The sequence below is a fragment of the Diorhabda sublineata genome, chromosome 7, assembly GCF_026230105.1.
Source record: "Diorhabda sublineata isolate icDioSubl1.1 chromosome 7, icDioSubl1.1, whole genome shotgun sequence".
In the NCBI taxonomy this organism is placed as follows: domain Eukaryota; kingdom Metazoa; phylum Arthropoda; class Insecta; order Coleoptera; family Chrysomelidae; genus Diorhabda; species Diorhabda sublineata.
In genome coordinates this window covers 18944750-18961770 of record NC_079480.1, presented here as the reverse complement: position 1 = coordinate 18961770, position 17021 = coordinate 18944750, and the positions used below count along the sequence as shown (strand labels likewise).

The 17021-nt window shown below is 31.3% G+C and overlaps 1 protein-coding gene across 1 annotated transcript in view; it reads right to left on the bottom strand.

Annotated features, from left to right (window-relative positions):
- The window catches only part of LOC130446622 (dachshund homolog 2), a 416848-nt gene that overhangs the window by 184732 nt on the left and 215095 nt on the right, over positions 1–17021 (bottom strand). The gene's annotated exons all lie outside the window — the stretch shown is intronic.

The following is a 17021-nucleotide window of genomic DNA, read 5'->3' as shown; positions in this document are numbered from 1 at the left end:
CTTTCTCAAGCAAACATAACCTGATAAATGAATAGAACGTGGAAGTTTATTTATTTTGCCACCTAAATCGCTAAACCTAACTCGCTTAGATTTCGTCGAATAACAGATATCGTTTACACCAATAGAGCCATGACAAGAGATGATATTGATGACCGAAATCCAAATCTTTCCCACCTAGCCACTAATAGTTGCTTATCTAAGTTGTTATTTGTTAAATTCGTTACATGGTTTATTCAATGATTCGTTCTCATTGTTAATAACATCTACTTCACATTAGATAACGGCGGCTGTAATAAGATTATTAGGAAGACAGTTGAAATTACTGCAGATAGGTGAATGTATGAACTTTCCATCTAGAATAAATTTTTGATTTACATTTGGGCGAATCAGCTTAATGGACGTTTGAAGAAAAATTCTCGCCGTTTACACATTTCTTGAAATATCTCTAGACAGAAAAAAGATATCGATCCGAGGTTTTCGTTTTTTTAATGTTAAATGGCTTATTAAAATACTTAAAATTTCTATATTTTGAATTGCTGGATGAAAAGTTTTTCAAGTTTATAAAAAAGAGGCTAAGCAGAACCGGGCTTACAGACAAGATTCCCACTCTACCCCACCTCTTACTTAAATAAACTAAAGACTAAAACTTGATCCGATTTATGAGTGACGTTTTCGACTGACCAATGTACTTTTTGTCACAATCTTTTATTTTAGTGAAAATAGATTGAATATTAAGGATTTGATTGTAGGCTATTTTAATATTGTGTTGTTTAAAGATTACGGAAACTTTAGAGATAACTGTTTGTATCTATGATAAAGGTGTATAAATTTATGGAATAGAAATATTAGAAATGCCATTTGAAAATGATGATTCAATGTTTAAGTCAGTGTCAGATGTGTTACTCAAAATCCGTTTCAAAAAATATGGATAGAAAATGCCCATAATTTGTTGAAGAATTCGATTTTTGTATATACAGTGATACTCAATTGAGTAAATTACAAAAAATTCTGCTTTTAAATTTTTTATTTTCAAATTCTCTCTCTACTAGTTCATTTAAAATTTTTAAAATAATTTCCACATGTTTCTCTGAGCAAATTTTGTTATAATTTCCTTATATGAAGCTGTAATTTCATATATAAAATTATCGTGTGGCGGTGTTTGTAATTGAAATCCTCCGAAACGGCTTGACCGATTCTTATGAAATTTTTTGTGCATATCGGGTAGATCTGAGAATCGAAAAATTATTTTTCATCCCCCTAAATAGCAAGGGTCATCCACCGATAATTTTTATTTTTATTTTTTAAATAAAACCCTATACGATTTCTTATTTGTTAATTATTAACTTTAATTTTTTTGGCAAGATTTCATTTTTTTGTCAAAAAAAATATTATATTACTCTGAATTTTTCACCCCTCTACGATCAACCCCTATTTTTCTATCGTGATTTTTTAATTTTATCCACAGATCCGCAATACGATTGCAAGATGGTGATCGATATAATAATTATAGTACGATAAATTTTTATTTATAATTTCAATTTCCTTTTTATATCAATCGTAGCAGTGACTGTTATACGTATAATTTTGATTTTTGATTGAGATTTTTCTCATGTTAATTTTACTCCAGTGCAATAATTATTTATTAATAACTGAAAAGTCAGTTTTCACTCTCATGTGAATAAACACGTGTTGTGAGCTCCCGCTAACAACGGCAATTATCGTACCTGTACATATTGTACTTAACATTTTTTGCAAATAGTTTTAAATCAAAACAGAAACGTGTACGTGTTCAATAAATATACGTGTTCCCTTATTGTGTAAGGTGAGTTAAATTATGAGCAAAAGAATACAATGTTGAGTCACTGGTTCTCACAAATAAGTATTTTAACTTGATTTATTTGCAGGTTATATGTACATTCAGCAATGTCAGCAAGACTTAAAAGGACCAATTTGAGTCGTCGAACAATCAAATCTCGTGCATATAAGAGCACGAACATCAGGCGAACAAAATTCAAAGGATCCAAAAAAGTGAGATTTCAGGGAGATTGCATTCAAAATGAGAAATCTGGTAGCGACCACTGGCACTGTTACATGACATACCTAAAAATGCGTATTTAAAGATACAAATCGTGGAGTCCAATCGTTTTACCTAACACGCCCTCATTTATTAATCAACAAATGGTTGTTTGCTGTTCCACACTGTATAATCAAATTTAACCTGCGACCCCGTTATTAATACAAAGTAATTAATTTACTGCTCTTATTCTCGTTCTAAACGATGTATTGACGTGAGCTTAAAATCGAAGATATTGCTTTTGTACTTTAAAATCAACAATAAAAGTTTATAACTCGATTTTGAGATAAACGTTATTTTTTTTATATCGGCATTCAATTGCGGCAGTTTTCAAAACATTTCTTATTTAATGTCATCCCAACATGCATTAAAAATACGATAACAAGGAAATTATTATCGTGTGCTTAAATTTACGATACCGACATTTAAAAAGTAGTTAATTGGTATACAAGCGGTAAATTCTAAAATCAATTTTGTGGCTTGTTAGCATCTAATTTTATTAATTCAGCTTTTGATACATCATTCAATAGACGATATTTAATGATCTGGCACAAAATATTCAACCAAATTTTTTTGTAATATTTCTCATTAGATCTGGGACTTCTTGAACCGTATTTCTCTAAAAATTTTAAGCTGTAATTGCTCCTCATAGTTCAGGTAAAAATGAGGTACTACCTTCGATTTTCATGAACCTGCATCGATTTGAGTGAAAATTTGGAATTAAGCTTGACTTACCCTTATTGTCAATATCTCACCTATGCTGATATGTGCTTATTAATCTTAGGAGTTGAAAAGTATAAGCATTTAATGAGTATTTTTTTGGGCTTGCCGCTACCACTCGTAAATAATATACTATTAACACTGTTGGTTGTCATTAAAAGTCACTTTTAATATCAGTGGAACATTTATTTTTCTACTACCGTGCATAAAGTACGTACTTTAAACTCACTTTAGTGTGCGTAAAGAAACATACTTTAAGCAGTAGACGCGTAGAAAAACGTATTATTAAGGTCTCCGTAGTGTAATGGCTAGAGTACGTAACTCACATGCGAAAGGTCCCAGGTTCAAGTCACGTTGATGTAATTTTTTATTTTTCTACTTATGCAGTAATAAATATTTTAAAGTGGCAATTATTCATGATAAACAGAAGAGTTAAATAACTGCACAAATTCGTCTGTATTGTTAAATTGTTCTGTTGAAATATTAATGAATATATAATATATTTTTATTAAGGAAAATTCTCATCAAACTTTTTTATTTTTATAAAGTTTGGGATAATACAGAAAATATTGTATGCGATACGTGTGTAAAGGAATTGTTTAGACTCACGTGATTGTCATAAAAAGGCTACTTTACACACGTGTTATCACATTTTGATAAAAACTGTTTTTAAAACTAGTTTTTACAGAAAATTTTGCAAAAAGATCTTCATATACGAACGTCGATAAAACTGAAATTTAACGTATTCCATTTAGTTATAAAATCTTCAAAGTACCATATATAAATCCCTATTCGAGATACAGAGAGTGCAGATTCGATACGAGATAATTTTAAGTGGCGTTTCTTGCAGTTTATTGTCATTGTGGTGGGACCTGCCGTAGAAAAATGGTTTGAATTTTAGCCGCGTGATCGTGTCTTCGAAAGCCGGTTAATTGTGGTATCTTGTGCGGTGGTCTCGCCACATTTCGATTTTAATATTGCCATCTCGACCGAAGTAGTTACCGATAGAAGAGATAGTAGTAGACTTTAATCTCTTTATCGCTACCATCGGATGTGTTGGACAGTGTTAACGCAAATTATTGTTATTTACTTCAATACACTCGTCGCAATTGTAAATCGCATGGAATTCTTCCAACAAAATGACTTCATTTTCGTAAATAAATTACAAATATATACAGGGTATGATGGAATCCAGTAAGTAATGAAATAGAACTCACATTAGTGTAGAAGTGCCGAAGAAATATTGGTAGGAGATTGCTTAGACCAACTAGAATTTTCTCCTCATTTCCCTGAAACATCAGGTCTTCCTAATCATGTTCATTCAAGGAATCTCTCAGGTTGAACTTACTGGAAAAATAATATTTTTCCGAGAAACTTGGAGTCGTATTTCCCGGTATTTTTATTATCAATTCATTCTTTTGTACTACATAATTGGAACCAGTAGTATCAAACTGAAGAGTATTGGAATGAAAAAAATATTACTGCTGACCGTGAAATGTCGATTCGCCGCCGTTCGCAGCAATTAGGCCTCTTTTACTCAACTACGTGGAAAATTTTGCGAGGGGAATTCGGTGTAAAACTATATAAGATTTGGCTGGTGCAAAAATTGAAGCCACACGATCTCCCAAAACGTCTAACATTTGATGAATGGGCTTTAGCAGAGCTGGAGGTGGATCGACTTTTTTATCGAAAAATTGTGTTCAGCGACTAAGCTTATTTTTGGTTGAATGAAAAACAACCAGAAGTGTTGCAAGAGCTACCAATGCATCCCGAAAAATCATTGTTTGGTGTGGATTATGGGCCGATGGCATCATCTTCAAAAGCGACGATGGCCGGAACGTTACTGTGAATAGCGAGCTCTACCGTGAGATGATTGGCATTTTATTTAGTCCAAAATTGATGAATTGGACATACCTGACATGTAGTTTCAAGAAGACGGTGCCACATGCTACACGGTACGCGTACGTACCTTCAAGAGCAATACAATCATTTCAACGCTTCTCTAGCTTCTTGATGCCGGAAAATTTGTCTTTTGCCTCAAAATAGGCTTCTTTTTCAATAATTGCTTCTTCATTTAACCTGAATTTCTTACCGGCTAACATTTTTTTGAGTTTAACGAATAGCCAGTAGTCAATGGGAACCAGATCTGGACCATATGGCGTGTGAAGAATCAATTCTATCAATTTAATTATCGTTGCCATCGACTTGAGAATCAGTGGTTTTTTCTTCGTCATATGAAGCGGTTTTTCCTTGATTTTTGCATTCACACAATCCAACAACTATGTTGGAATAAATTATAAAATCTTGAGTCGTACAATATACGGTTTGTTTGAAATAGAATGATCCAATTAGAAAAATCCGATGTGATCAAAAAATTTACAGCTAGAATGAGTAACCTCTGAAGTTTTACATGGTTGCTACTAGATAGCAGTAGCATTTGTTAAAATGACGTTTGAATAACAAAAGATGATATAAGTAATTCAGTGAATACAGGTAGTCTCTGAGAAGACAAATTATTGGATCGTTTACGTGTGATCAATGGAAACGCCCGTGTTGATATTTTTCGACATCTTCCTGGTGTATTTTGAAGCGACGAACAATGCATTAAGTGAATAAAGAACATGTTAGTATTGTCTATTTATCCAAAGGTGTGGAGATTTTGTATCACGTATAGTGTTAAGTGATACGGTAACTTTACATTTGAGAGGGGATGTTAACCACCATAAAGTAAGAATGTGAGGGACCTAGCAATCACACCCAACTATACAACATGGCAGGGTATGTTCATTCGCTACCCTTCGATTTAGAAGTAACCTGTAGTTCAAATGATCATTCGTTCTTGTAGTAGACTCATACAATTAAAAAATTGAATATACTTAATTGATCACTATGTATAAAATACTGTTGGTATTATATTTTTGATTAAATTTCGAATGTTAAGTAGTAAAATTTCTGAGTGATAGTGAGCAAATTGCGGCATAAATTCAGTGCTGGAATTTAGTATCTGTTTAGCTTGCTCAAAATTTCACTCAAAACTATCAAACTTTTAGGAAAAAATAAAACGTGCCACTCACCTACTTGTTCCGAAAAAGTAAAATGCTTGCCAATTGTGAATAAACTGAAAGGAGGGGCTAAAAATTTGTTGAAATGAAACAAGTTGTGTATCTTAATAATTTTGTTTATTTCAATTTTGAATTGTTAACATGTACATCACACAAATTTTTACCTAAAGCTAAAATCGAACCATATTTCAGTGGAATCACTGGTATGATTTATTTGGTGCGTAGAAAATTTTGATATATCATTTTAAATTGGTTTTTTTGTACAGTTTCAACCCTCTTTTATTTTGTTTATCTCCAACATCATCAACAAGTGAAATAGATGCAAGTATACATCAAGTTAGTGAATCAGTCTTCAAAAAATATAAAACGTGATTTTTGTTGAAGGCAGTTTAATAATAAGGGTTTCAAGACTTTTTTTATTATAATACAATATTCATATATCAAAATTTTCATTAGAATATTTTACAGTACCAGGTAGTAGAGAAAATACTTTAGTCTATTAAACTCTTGACACTTGCAATAAAATCTGAGACAGCTCTAAAGTATAGGGCAATTTGAGCATTAATTGAGATTCTGATATCAGAAAAAACGTTCAGATATCAAAAATTTTGTCAGAAGAGCAAAAAGTCATGTATTTGGTAGTACTTCTACTTTTAGTTTGAGATACGACGAAGAAAAAGACGCTTTTCCAATTCAAACAGTGTGAATCCAAAAGATCATGTGTATTGGCCTCTGGAATGGAAGTTATTGGTAGATTCTCACTTTTTGTGAACAAAATCAATTCATCGACGTATTTTGAGACTAACGATTAACATAATGACTAAAGGCAAATATTTGCCTTTTTTATTCCAGTACTTATCGAAAATACGTGACTACACCATCAGTTTCGAACCTATAGCAACATCATCAGGGTTTATATAATTCTTAAGTAGACCACACAATATAAAATCCTTGTTATATAAAGAACGTTTCATTTAGATTTGTTATCAGAAATTTTTCGGTGAAGTATATCTATTTAGAAGGAATGAATATGAAATCTGATTATTCGAGATGATTTTATATCAGTGAGTTATTAACCTGTTCTTCCAATTAAAATGCCCAATTTCTAATTTTAACTAGATCTGATTGCCTGACTATTGGAATATTTCAAATTTGAACACTTTGGTGAGTGAATTCTTCAAGTCGAAGTCGAAAATAATTGTGGCATAAAAATCGAGCTTAAAGCAGTTAATATATTAGAATTATGATCACAACAGCAAAAACCATAATCACTTGGTGAATTTCGATCGAAGCAGTACGTAGAAGTTTGATAGAAGTCTACAACTGATTAGATGTGAAGAAAATATGCGAATTTCAAACGTTCACTTTGAATTTTTGGGCCATACTTCGCATTGACATCTTTTTTAATTTCTGTTAGTGACTCTTTCATATTCTTTATGTCCTATAAACTCATTCAATATCCAAACGGCATAGAAGTCAAATAAAGACCACATAGACCATCTAGTGGACACGATTAGGTAGGCAAAAGGGTAAATTAGAATGGAGATCAAAGCTACATCGTCTCAAAGACATTCTTTTATTCCTAGAAAGCTTTATGTATATATAGCAAGGGGCTGAACTACCAAGTCCAGCAAAACATAAGCTTCAGATTCACTGAGAATTGAATTAAAAGCAAATAGAGGACATCATGTAGGAAATCACCAGTAGAAGGTTTGGAAATCTGAGGATCTACCACAACAAACAACTGTGGGAGATTACACCGTGTATCGTCGGCCGAAAAAACAACTGAAAAATACCAGCAGTGGAAAAAAAACAAATAACGAACAGGGATCGTTAACCTGAGCATCGGAAGGATCTCTACTAGAGGTAGCCTTAACAAATGAAACCACTCATTAAGGTCGTTTTTGAATGAGTCATCTCAGAATTTGCTTCTTCCAGAAGGTGTGAAAAACACTTGCTCAACGTTGATACTATAACCAATGAATGAAGAATAAAGTGCACAATATTACCATGAAGAAACGAAGAGGATAACCGGACACTTCCATCAAAATCATGGACGTAGGAAGAAGGGCAAAAAATACTAATGAATTCATCAGATAAGACGGGAAAGGTAGATGGAAGCTCTTCATGAGTTTTGGGAATGGTGTAGCCTCCTCTTCATTCTATTTGCTTCAAGTCATTTTGACATATCACTTTAATGAGATAACAGTGTTGTTTCTGTGGTATCTACACTATATAGAATCAAACTCATGGGACAAATTCGAAGTAAAACAAAGAAAAAGTTTGTAGAAATATGGAAAAACCATCCCGAAAACGGTTTACAAACGATATCCAAGTCGGTTGAAACGCAAAACAGAATCATGCATAACGGTAAACGTTCGGTTAGAACACGTGATCTTTTTTGCGCAGAATCGTCATTGTACGATGGACCAGTTTTTGATAGGCTGGAACGAACCTAATATAATATAGAGACTTAGGATACATTCTAAAAAGCGAATGTTCACTTTGGGTATAGTTTCCAAGATAGATTCAAAATTCCTAGAGTCTTGACTAGATTTTCAAAGTCTATCCACGAAAAGCTTGTTAAGATTGGTGAAGGACCTAGATTCATAGAGAAAGGTACCTGATTAATCGATTATTTCCTAATTGCTCCTTATTCATCAAGGACAATGTACTAAAAATGTGAGGTTAGGCTGTCAATATCATCGAATTACTTTTTTTTCGTCTGGTTATTGGATCTGATGGGTTGATGAAGCGTAAAAAACTTCGGAGTGCAAGGTTCCTCAGATTTTTGTACAGATATTTTTAATTTTTTTGTGTAAATTCAACGATTCGATATATAATAAAATTATAACAACTCAAGTATCTTCAATGACGCATATTTCTGATTACCTGGTGCTGTATTTATAAATATTTAAATATTTTAAGTTAAATTAACTAGTGTTATCCAAATAAAAGTCTACTTCTAACAACACTTGTAAGAATGGCACATATTTGACAGAATACTAAAAATTCCATCACTGAAATACCGGGTTAGTTTCACATTTTTATATACGTGCCCACATATTAAAAGTACTTTAAGCTGTCGTTTCACTAATAATTACTTTAACTTTTCCACTCCAGCTACATTGAGCTAAGAAAACTTTATTGACATCTATGAAAACTAAACTTATAGATATTATACTGAAAAGATATGCCCAACGGCAAAGGGTGCTTCCAAATGCTCTTGTATATCATTCAAGTTGAAAAATAAAATAAATTGTATTTAACCAGGAGGTAGCGTGTAATTTCACACCAACAACAGATCTTTACGAATTGTACCAAAATAAAAATTGAAATCTATTAAACTTTCATAATTACTCAAAACTTATTTCGTATATATTATAATAAAAATGTGTGAAACTCATTTACAAGATTTCCACAATCTACATCAAAATGATTCAAAGTATAATGAAAAATGAAGTTGGAAACTGGCTGATTAATAGAATACTTAGAAAATGATGTCCAAGAAACAAAGAGGAATAGATAATTGGAGGAAGGTCACTAGGAAAACAGAAATAGATTATTGTTTTGTAGAAAGAACCTGAATCATGTAATTAAAGATTACTTATGGAGTAGTTGATTGCCCAAGAAACCCTATTCCAAAGAAATACTAACTTTCGGATAGAGAAAAATACTTTACATCTATTTAGAATAAGTTACTACCAATGGCATTTTCAAAATAGGCTTGGAATTGACGTTTGAATATTCACTATAAGACAAATTTAAAGAAGTATACGAAAACTCGTCTTGGAGAATGTCAAAATGAATCTCCACATTCTATCCATAGACTTCAAACAAGCTTTCGATAGCCTGAAAAGGGAGATAATACTGAAAGGAATGTCAAAATTGCAGGACTAGAACTCACCAGAATGGTGATGAGTGTAAATCACTTATAATAACAAGAGACAAAAAATAATGAGTGTAAAGAATGAAAAGCATTCGAACAGGAAGCTAGTGGAAGGAGCCTAGAACTAAATGAAGGAAAGACTGAGTATATGTAGAAAAGTGTACAAAATGAGCTAAAAGGAATATAGCGATAGAAATATATATATATATATATATATATATATATATATATATATATATATATTCGAGGGAGTTAACAATTTTATTTATTTGGGACAAACATAATCAACGAGGAAAGAAAATTACTGAAGGGATCCAAGCAGGTTACTGAGCATACCATAAATTCCGGATTCTAATGCTAGGCAGTAAAATAAATAGACCTAAAATAGGATCTATAGAACAGCAAAAAGGTCAACAATGATCTATGGAGGAGGAACGATGAATCTTACAAATACTAATGAAGAAAAATTTAAAGGTAAGGTGACGGTCAATAGAATCCTGAAATATATCATTACCAGATTTATAAAATCGCAGCGAATATGATGGATGGGACACGAAACGAATGAAAAAATATTAGTAGTAGCAAATAATCTGAACACAATAGGAGGATAGAATGGGGAAAAATAGCGGAAAAGCCAAAACATGCAAGAACCTACAATAGAATATTGTCTTGATAAAATTTTTAAATCAATTATAATGAAAGACGAAAATCAATTGATGAATCGCCTAGTCTAAATAATGTATAAATTCCTGTTTGAATTATATTTTCTGCATTATTTTCATTATTTAACTCTTTATAGAATATTGGTCTCTACTTAGCCATTGACAACCAATATTTTAACTAGTAAAATTTCTATTGGCATGATAATTTTTCATCTTGTAGGGGTTTATTCATTTCAAATACCAATAACGGCACCTAGTATTAATACTATGGTTGTTTTCTATTTTGTACATCATTTTTTCAAATTTTTTATTCAGTTTTTTATTTATTTTTTAGACAATATTCGGTGAGCTCCCAGTGACCTGCAGTTTATCCTTTTCGAGCATATATCTTCAGAGAAAGCTAATGACCTTCTAGACTCGTAATAATCTCTGACGAACAAACTTAAAACACAGAATACGATGGTGACAACGATGTCGATAAATTATACTCGAAGTTAAGTAACAGGTTTTTGAAGCTTTCTCGAAGTACTGGTAAACCATCTACTTCAACTGCTACTTCAATGAATTGTGACTGTGACGATTCCAAAAAAGATCCAGATTTCAAGATTGATGATACTCCCGCTAAACGCAAGCCATTTTTTTAAGCTAGTGATTCTTCTGACGATGAAGATGATATAGAAAACAACACTATTACCAATAAGGATCTTCCTGATATACAACCAACGAATTTTTATTTCTTTTCACCGAATATTTGTGAGGTTTCAGTAACTTAACCTATTTACACAAAAAACAGCTTAAAAATTGCAAATTATACTTCTGTTCTGTATAAGAACTGATGTTTATTGTAAAAAATCTTCCGTGGTGTACATCAAGTAGTTATTTCTTACGGTTTTTACAACCTAATGTCATTTAATTAACCCAAAAAGTTAAGTACTAAGATCACGTCATCTTTTTTCAGGGTAATAACTACATTATTCAAAGTTAGTTTCATTCCTTCGTGCGGATAAGATGCAAAAAAGATGAATTCGGCTCATCATTTAAACAATAATGAACCCATAATTTACATAAAAAGAGATGTAATCAAATCACTGAATGTTAATAATTCAACAATGATGATGACACAAATATATAGAAACCAGAACACTCCATAAAAAATAGAAGTGAGTTTGAATCTTCAATCTCTCCATTTATTATTGGAAAACGTGGAGGAAATTTCGCTAAAGAGTGATCAAACATAACTTAACACAAAATACCATTGAGATAAATAAAAATATCATCAAATTAATCTCCAAACCCACATACTTTCGAAGTGCGTTAGATCAGGAAATTCTAGACCACTACGTTTTGATAATATGAAATAATGAAGATCTTTGGCTGCTAGAGACATCCCACATCCTCAACATTCTGAAAGGAGTGCAGCTGTAAACACTGAGCATCATCAGTGCTGCATAATAAATCTTGTATATGACACCTTCAAATACAAACAAGATACAAGTAGTGGAGTAATTAGCTAATGACTGATTTGAATCTCAAAATATCTACGTTAACTGTTAGGTGAAGACTGTAAGAAGCTGAATTGGTAAGAAGAAAGGGATGTGATATGACTCAGATCTGTCAAAACCTTTTCTGATTGTTCTATCTTTCCAAATATATCAGAATGTTTTGAGGCGCGTACAGAGCTGGTTAGTTTAGGTAAACATTAATCAAGATGATGCGTTACAATTTGCGCACCACATCCAGTTTTCTTGCGACAGCTATATATTATTTTCTGACCTCATTTACGTGTTTTCATAATAATAACCCGGACAGTTTTTGTTATGTATGTGAAGGATTAACTTTGATATGCAAGCGTCGAAAATTTACGCTATTTATTGAAAAGTGCTCTTTGGTTTATTTTCGTTTTGCTGTGGGCCCCCAAAATAAAATCAGGGTTACACTTACATGTTATGTAAGTGTCTGAGACTCCTATTAGATTGAGGTATACAAAAATCTAGACATTTGTCTTTTGGTATACCAATGATTTGGACAGGACCAAAAGGTCATATAAGTGATTGTTGTTTTTGTTTGATTCAAACAGAAGGCGTCACAACCAAGTCCAAAAACAATGTCTAATACACAAACTTGTCATCGACCAAGAGACCAATGATTGTATAAAGCCTACAAGTCAAGTAGAAAGTCAATATTCTGGTTCTAGTTTTATTTTTAGTCCGATAAGGTATCTCAAGAGAGTGACCCACGTTATGAATCATCAACTTCAAAGGCTGAGCTTTTGGAGTATAGATTAAACGACTGGGGTTTACTTTCTCCTGGTACAAAATGAAATCTTACTTAATTGAATTTTGAATATGTCGCCAGGTTGATGGCAATTGTTCATCGACTCCTCAAAAACTAGCTTCAAATCAGTACCGGTTGCCCAAGATTTTGATATGAGACCAAAGAGAACATAAATTGAATATTTTTGGAAAATTTGTGGAGATTTTGAGGCCATCGCCTGTCCGACTATAAATACAAGGGTTTATTTATTTATTTACCAATCTCTCAATAATCAGGGATTCAAAAATAATTTTTGATGTTATTTTAATCAATTATTTTGCCAAAGTAATTTGCGAAAGTGTATATCTAACGATATACGAAATTGCAAAAACTTGTATTGGCTATCAAATGGACCAATGCATTTTGCACATCAATTCCAGAATTTACTTGAATTAAATATATATATAAATATTTTACTTCTGGCGTCTATTATAGTCTAGTGTTCTAGACGTTCAGTTTTCATGTGTATCAACCAAATTACATTAGTAGGTACTAAAAATAATATTACCTACAGTGGTGAACCTATTTAAATATTTACTCCAATTAATTTCAGCTACACATTGTCTCTCATATGTGTTTGTCTAATAATTAGTTGATAAAAGTATCAGATATTGTTATTTAACTGATCAAACTACATAGTATCTAAAATAAGTGATAGTTAAATTAAAAATATTTATTTGTTTCGGTCCAATTCATATGCTTTTGATCTCTTAATAGTCATTCCACCAAAACACGAGAGACCTGAAAGTTATTAAGCAAAAGCATACCAAAAAAATTATAATTTCATACATTGTCAATTAATTGTTCATTGAAGAATGTTTTTCGTTCAAAGCGCAATTCAGATGGTTTGGACGCATATGCAAGACGACCGAAAACATAATACCAAAAAAAACGTTTCAATTCAAAATAACAGATAAAAATTATTGAGAAAGACCAAAGAAAAGATGGATTGAAAATTTGGTATACACGTTATGGAAATCCCGGAACTTATTTTCGAATTACATATGTAATCTTTACTGGTTATATAGAAGAAAGGAAAAGGAAAACTGACCGATATTATACTGATTTGCTAAAAGTTTTGATGGCAAAGAAAACCGCAATTGACAGGTTGAAGGCTGAATAATGGTTATAGCCTCTAATAAACACAGCTGATAATTTTTTTCTTATTATTTTCAAAGTTTTCAAATGTGTAGCTCGCTTTGATACGCTGCGTACACATATTTACTTTGTGGATTTGTGCTTTTACTCTGGGGGTAGTGTTTTTTTGAAAATTCAATAATTTGTGACTTAATTTTGAATTTTTGTCACAAGAAACGATATTTTCAATCGATTTTCCACAAATAATTTCATGGACGTTAAATGTATGCTTTAAAAATATAGAAAGAGTTAATTTTTGTTATAGACCTATTACAAACTGAGTTATGATTTATTAAAGGTGGAACTTATGTAGTGAACCAAAGATTTTGAAAAATTGGAATTTGAGTAACTGGAAAACAGTCAATTTTACGAAAAAATGTATCAAATCTATCAAAACTGCTAAAAACCAAGAAGTTAGTTTTTATCCATTGAAAATTTTGCTTTTTTTTTCGTAACTTCAGAATTAAGCGAAATTAAACCTTTCAAAGTTCATAGAAGCGTGTTATTGGTACCGCTTTGGAGCCCTTTAAAATTAAAAGCCTAATAGATAAATTTTCCAGCAGAACGATTTTTTAATATGCAATTGCAAGAAAGGAAACAGCGTATCATGTGGCTGAAGGAAAAGACTTTTATGTAATTCAACTTGCACTGGATGTTCTGGTGAAAATTTTCTAAACAGTGTTCCAATAACGATTAAGAAAAGAACCAAAATACAGATAGTGATGATGATAATGATTGTTAACTTTTAATGATTCTTTACATAAATTTGTGAATTTTTTTAAATTGATATGTAACACAAAATACAGTAGATTACGTTAAATACATAAAAAATTATATATATAAAAAATAATGAGGGTGGTTTCTGAAATATAAGAATATGCAAAATTATCATTAACAAATCAAGTACTACAAAAATTATCGATTCAATATAATAATATGTTTAATTATATGAATAAGAAACATTTGAGTTGAATAGAATAGAAAAACACCGTTTTTTTACAATTTTAGTTTTTAAAAGCTGAAATACATTGATTAAGAGTTGAAAAACATCTTTATTCTAAACCTACAAATGTTTCTACAAGGTTTTAAAAGCTTCTACTTTTATTTTATTGAATTTTGATAACCAAAAATAGTTTTCAACCCTTGCGATAATTTGGAAGTATTAGTATAAGGTAGATTTTGAAGTGAAGGGTAAATAGAACTCAATTCCAATAATTTCACGTAAATCCATGTGTCTTGATGGAATTCTGAACTAATTTTTACCGTTGTTCACTGGACTAATATGCCGCTGCATTACGTTTCAAGTCTTAGAAACGCAGCTGACGATATTATTTTTAAGTTGTTAGTTATATCTAGAATGTTAGGGTTTTGGAAAACTTTGAATGTGGAATATGGCCTATAACTTATTGGTATTTACATTGAACTTCGTTTTTCAAATCCTTAAAACATATTTGTCTATATTATATTTACCAAAATTGAATCAATGACATAACTATGATTTTAATAATTGAAAATAAGATTCCATTTAAATTTTGATAATTTATTTGACGAAGTATGAAAGCCTCATTGCAGTATAAGTAGAAATTAAGGTCTTTAATGCCGCTTGAGCAAGCTTGATGCAACGTGCAAGAAATTGCATGCAATTCCTAGCAAGATCAAAATGTTACATGAACGAATATTGCATGTAGCCACGCCACTAATCAAAATTCCATAAGTAGAAGTAAAAAATTTCCTAGCCCAAACTCTATTAAATATTTTGTAGGCAGTATGGTCAATGCATCACTTGCAATAATGTTATCTGCTGATACTTTTATTTTTGGAGCCCGTTGGACAATTTAGCTGGAGAATTGGATGAGAAAAATTAGTTAGAGAATGCATGAAAAGACGTATGAACCTAAGCAAAATAAAACGTATTATCAGCAGATTATAAACTTATTTCTCTCTAAAATTGCAACGCAATAAAAGTGTCAAGTGCGAGATCTTGCAAGAAACAATCAACTGAACTTCATCTATGCAATTTTTGGTCAAAAAATATTGCGTCTTGCATTGCATTTCACGTTGTATTGCATCATGTAGAGAGGCCGTAATAAAACGTGAAATTTTTTTATCTCGACGGCGTAATAGCTCAGTCGCTATTTTTTTGTACCTACACTTGAAGTAATAAATATAAATAATTGAAAAATGGTAAATGAAGAATTTAATTCGCAATATGTTGATAAAATTTACTTTTGACTTGTTGATTTTATCCAATAGATGGAAGAGCAAAATATAACAGACATAGATGAACGAATATGTAGTTCTGAAGCACTGAGTTTATGCTGCTGATAGTATTAACATTGTTATAAGTACAGCTGACGGTTTTAAAGTGGAAAAAAAATTAATCGGAAATTTTCCACAATTTTATCGAAGTATAGATATATAAACATTTTTATAGCATGCTTTTGCTTCTAGAACCAAACCTGGCATGAATGAGTCTATATATACATTAAGTAACTGCTAAAAATTATATTTGTTCAGGAAAAATTATAAAACGCCACCTCCCTCACTATATATTGGAATATTGTTGGTTTGTCTGTTATTCAAATTGTTGAATGAAATAAATGTCCTTAATATGTCATTATATATTAGCTACTAAGTATATACACGTGTCGTAATGGCTTTTAAACTTTTTTTCTTTGAATAAATGTAGTATAAATTATTGTTTTTGAGAAACATAGATATTGCAGAAAAATTTTAAACAATATGTAAGTAGCAAACAGGATTATAGTCTTCATTATGTATTTACATAATCTTCTTGTTCATATAGTTAGTTCTATAGCTATACTACAATATATTATAAAAGAAAATTTTGTAGTATTTTCGATTTAATATTTTGAATCAAGATATTGATTTCTTTTCATCAATTTCGAAGCGCTCGTTAATATCAATTTATTTCGATTTCATTCTTTTTAATAGAAGCTTGATCAAGAAATCTAAACTATTTCTACCAAAACAAATGATTTGTCAATTTTTTACACAACTTTAACGATATTAATATAGCTAAGAAATAATTATAATTCTTTTTTTTACGTGGTAATAAATTTTCATTTATACTTGGACATATTTCACAACTTTAGTGTTAAAATTATCACTATGATTAAAAATGATCACTTTTACTAACTACT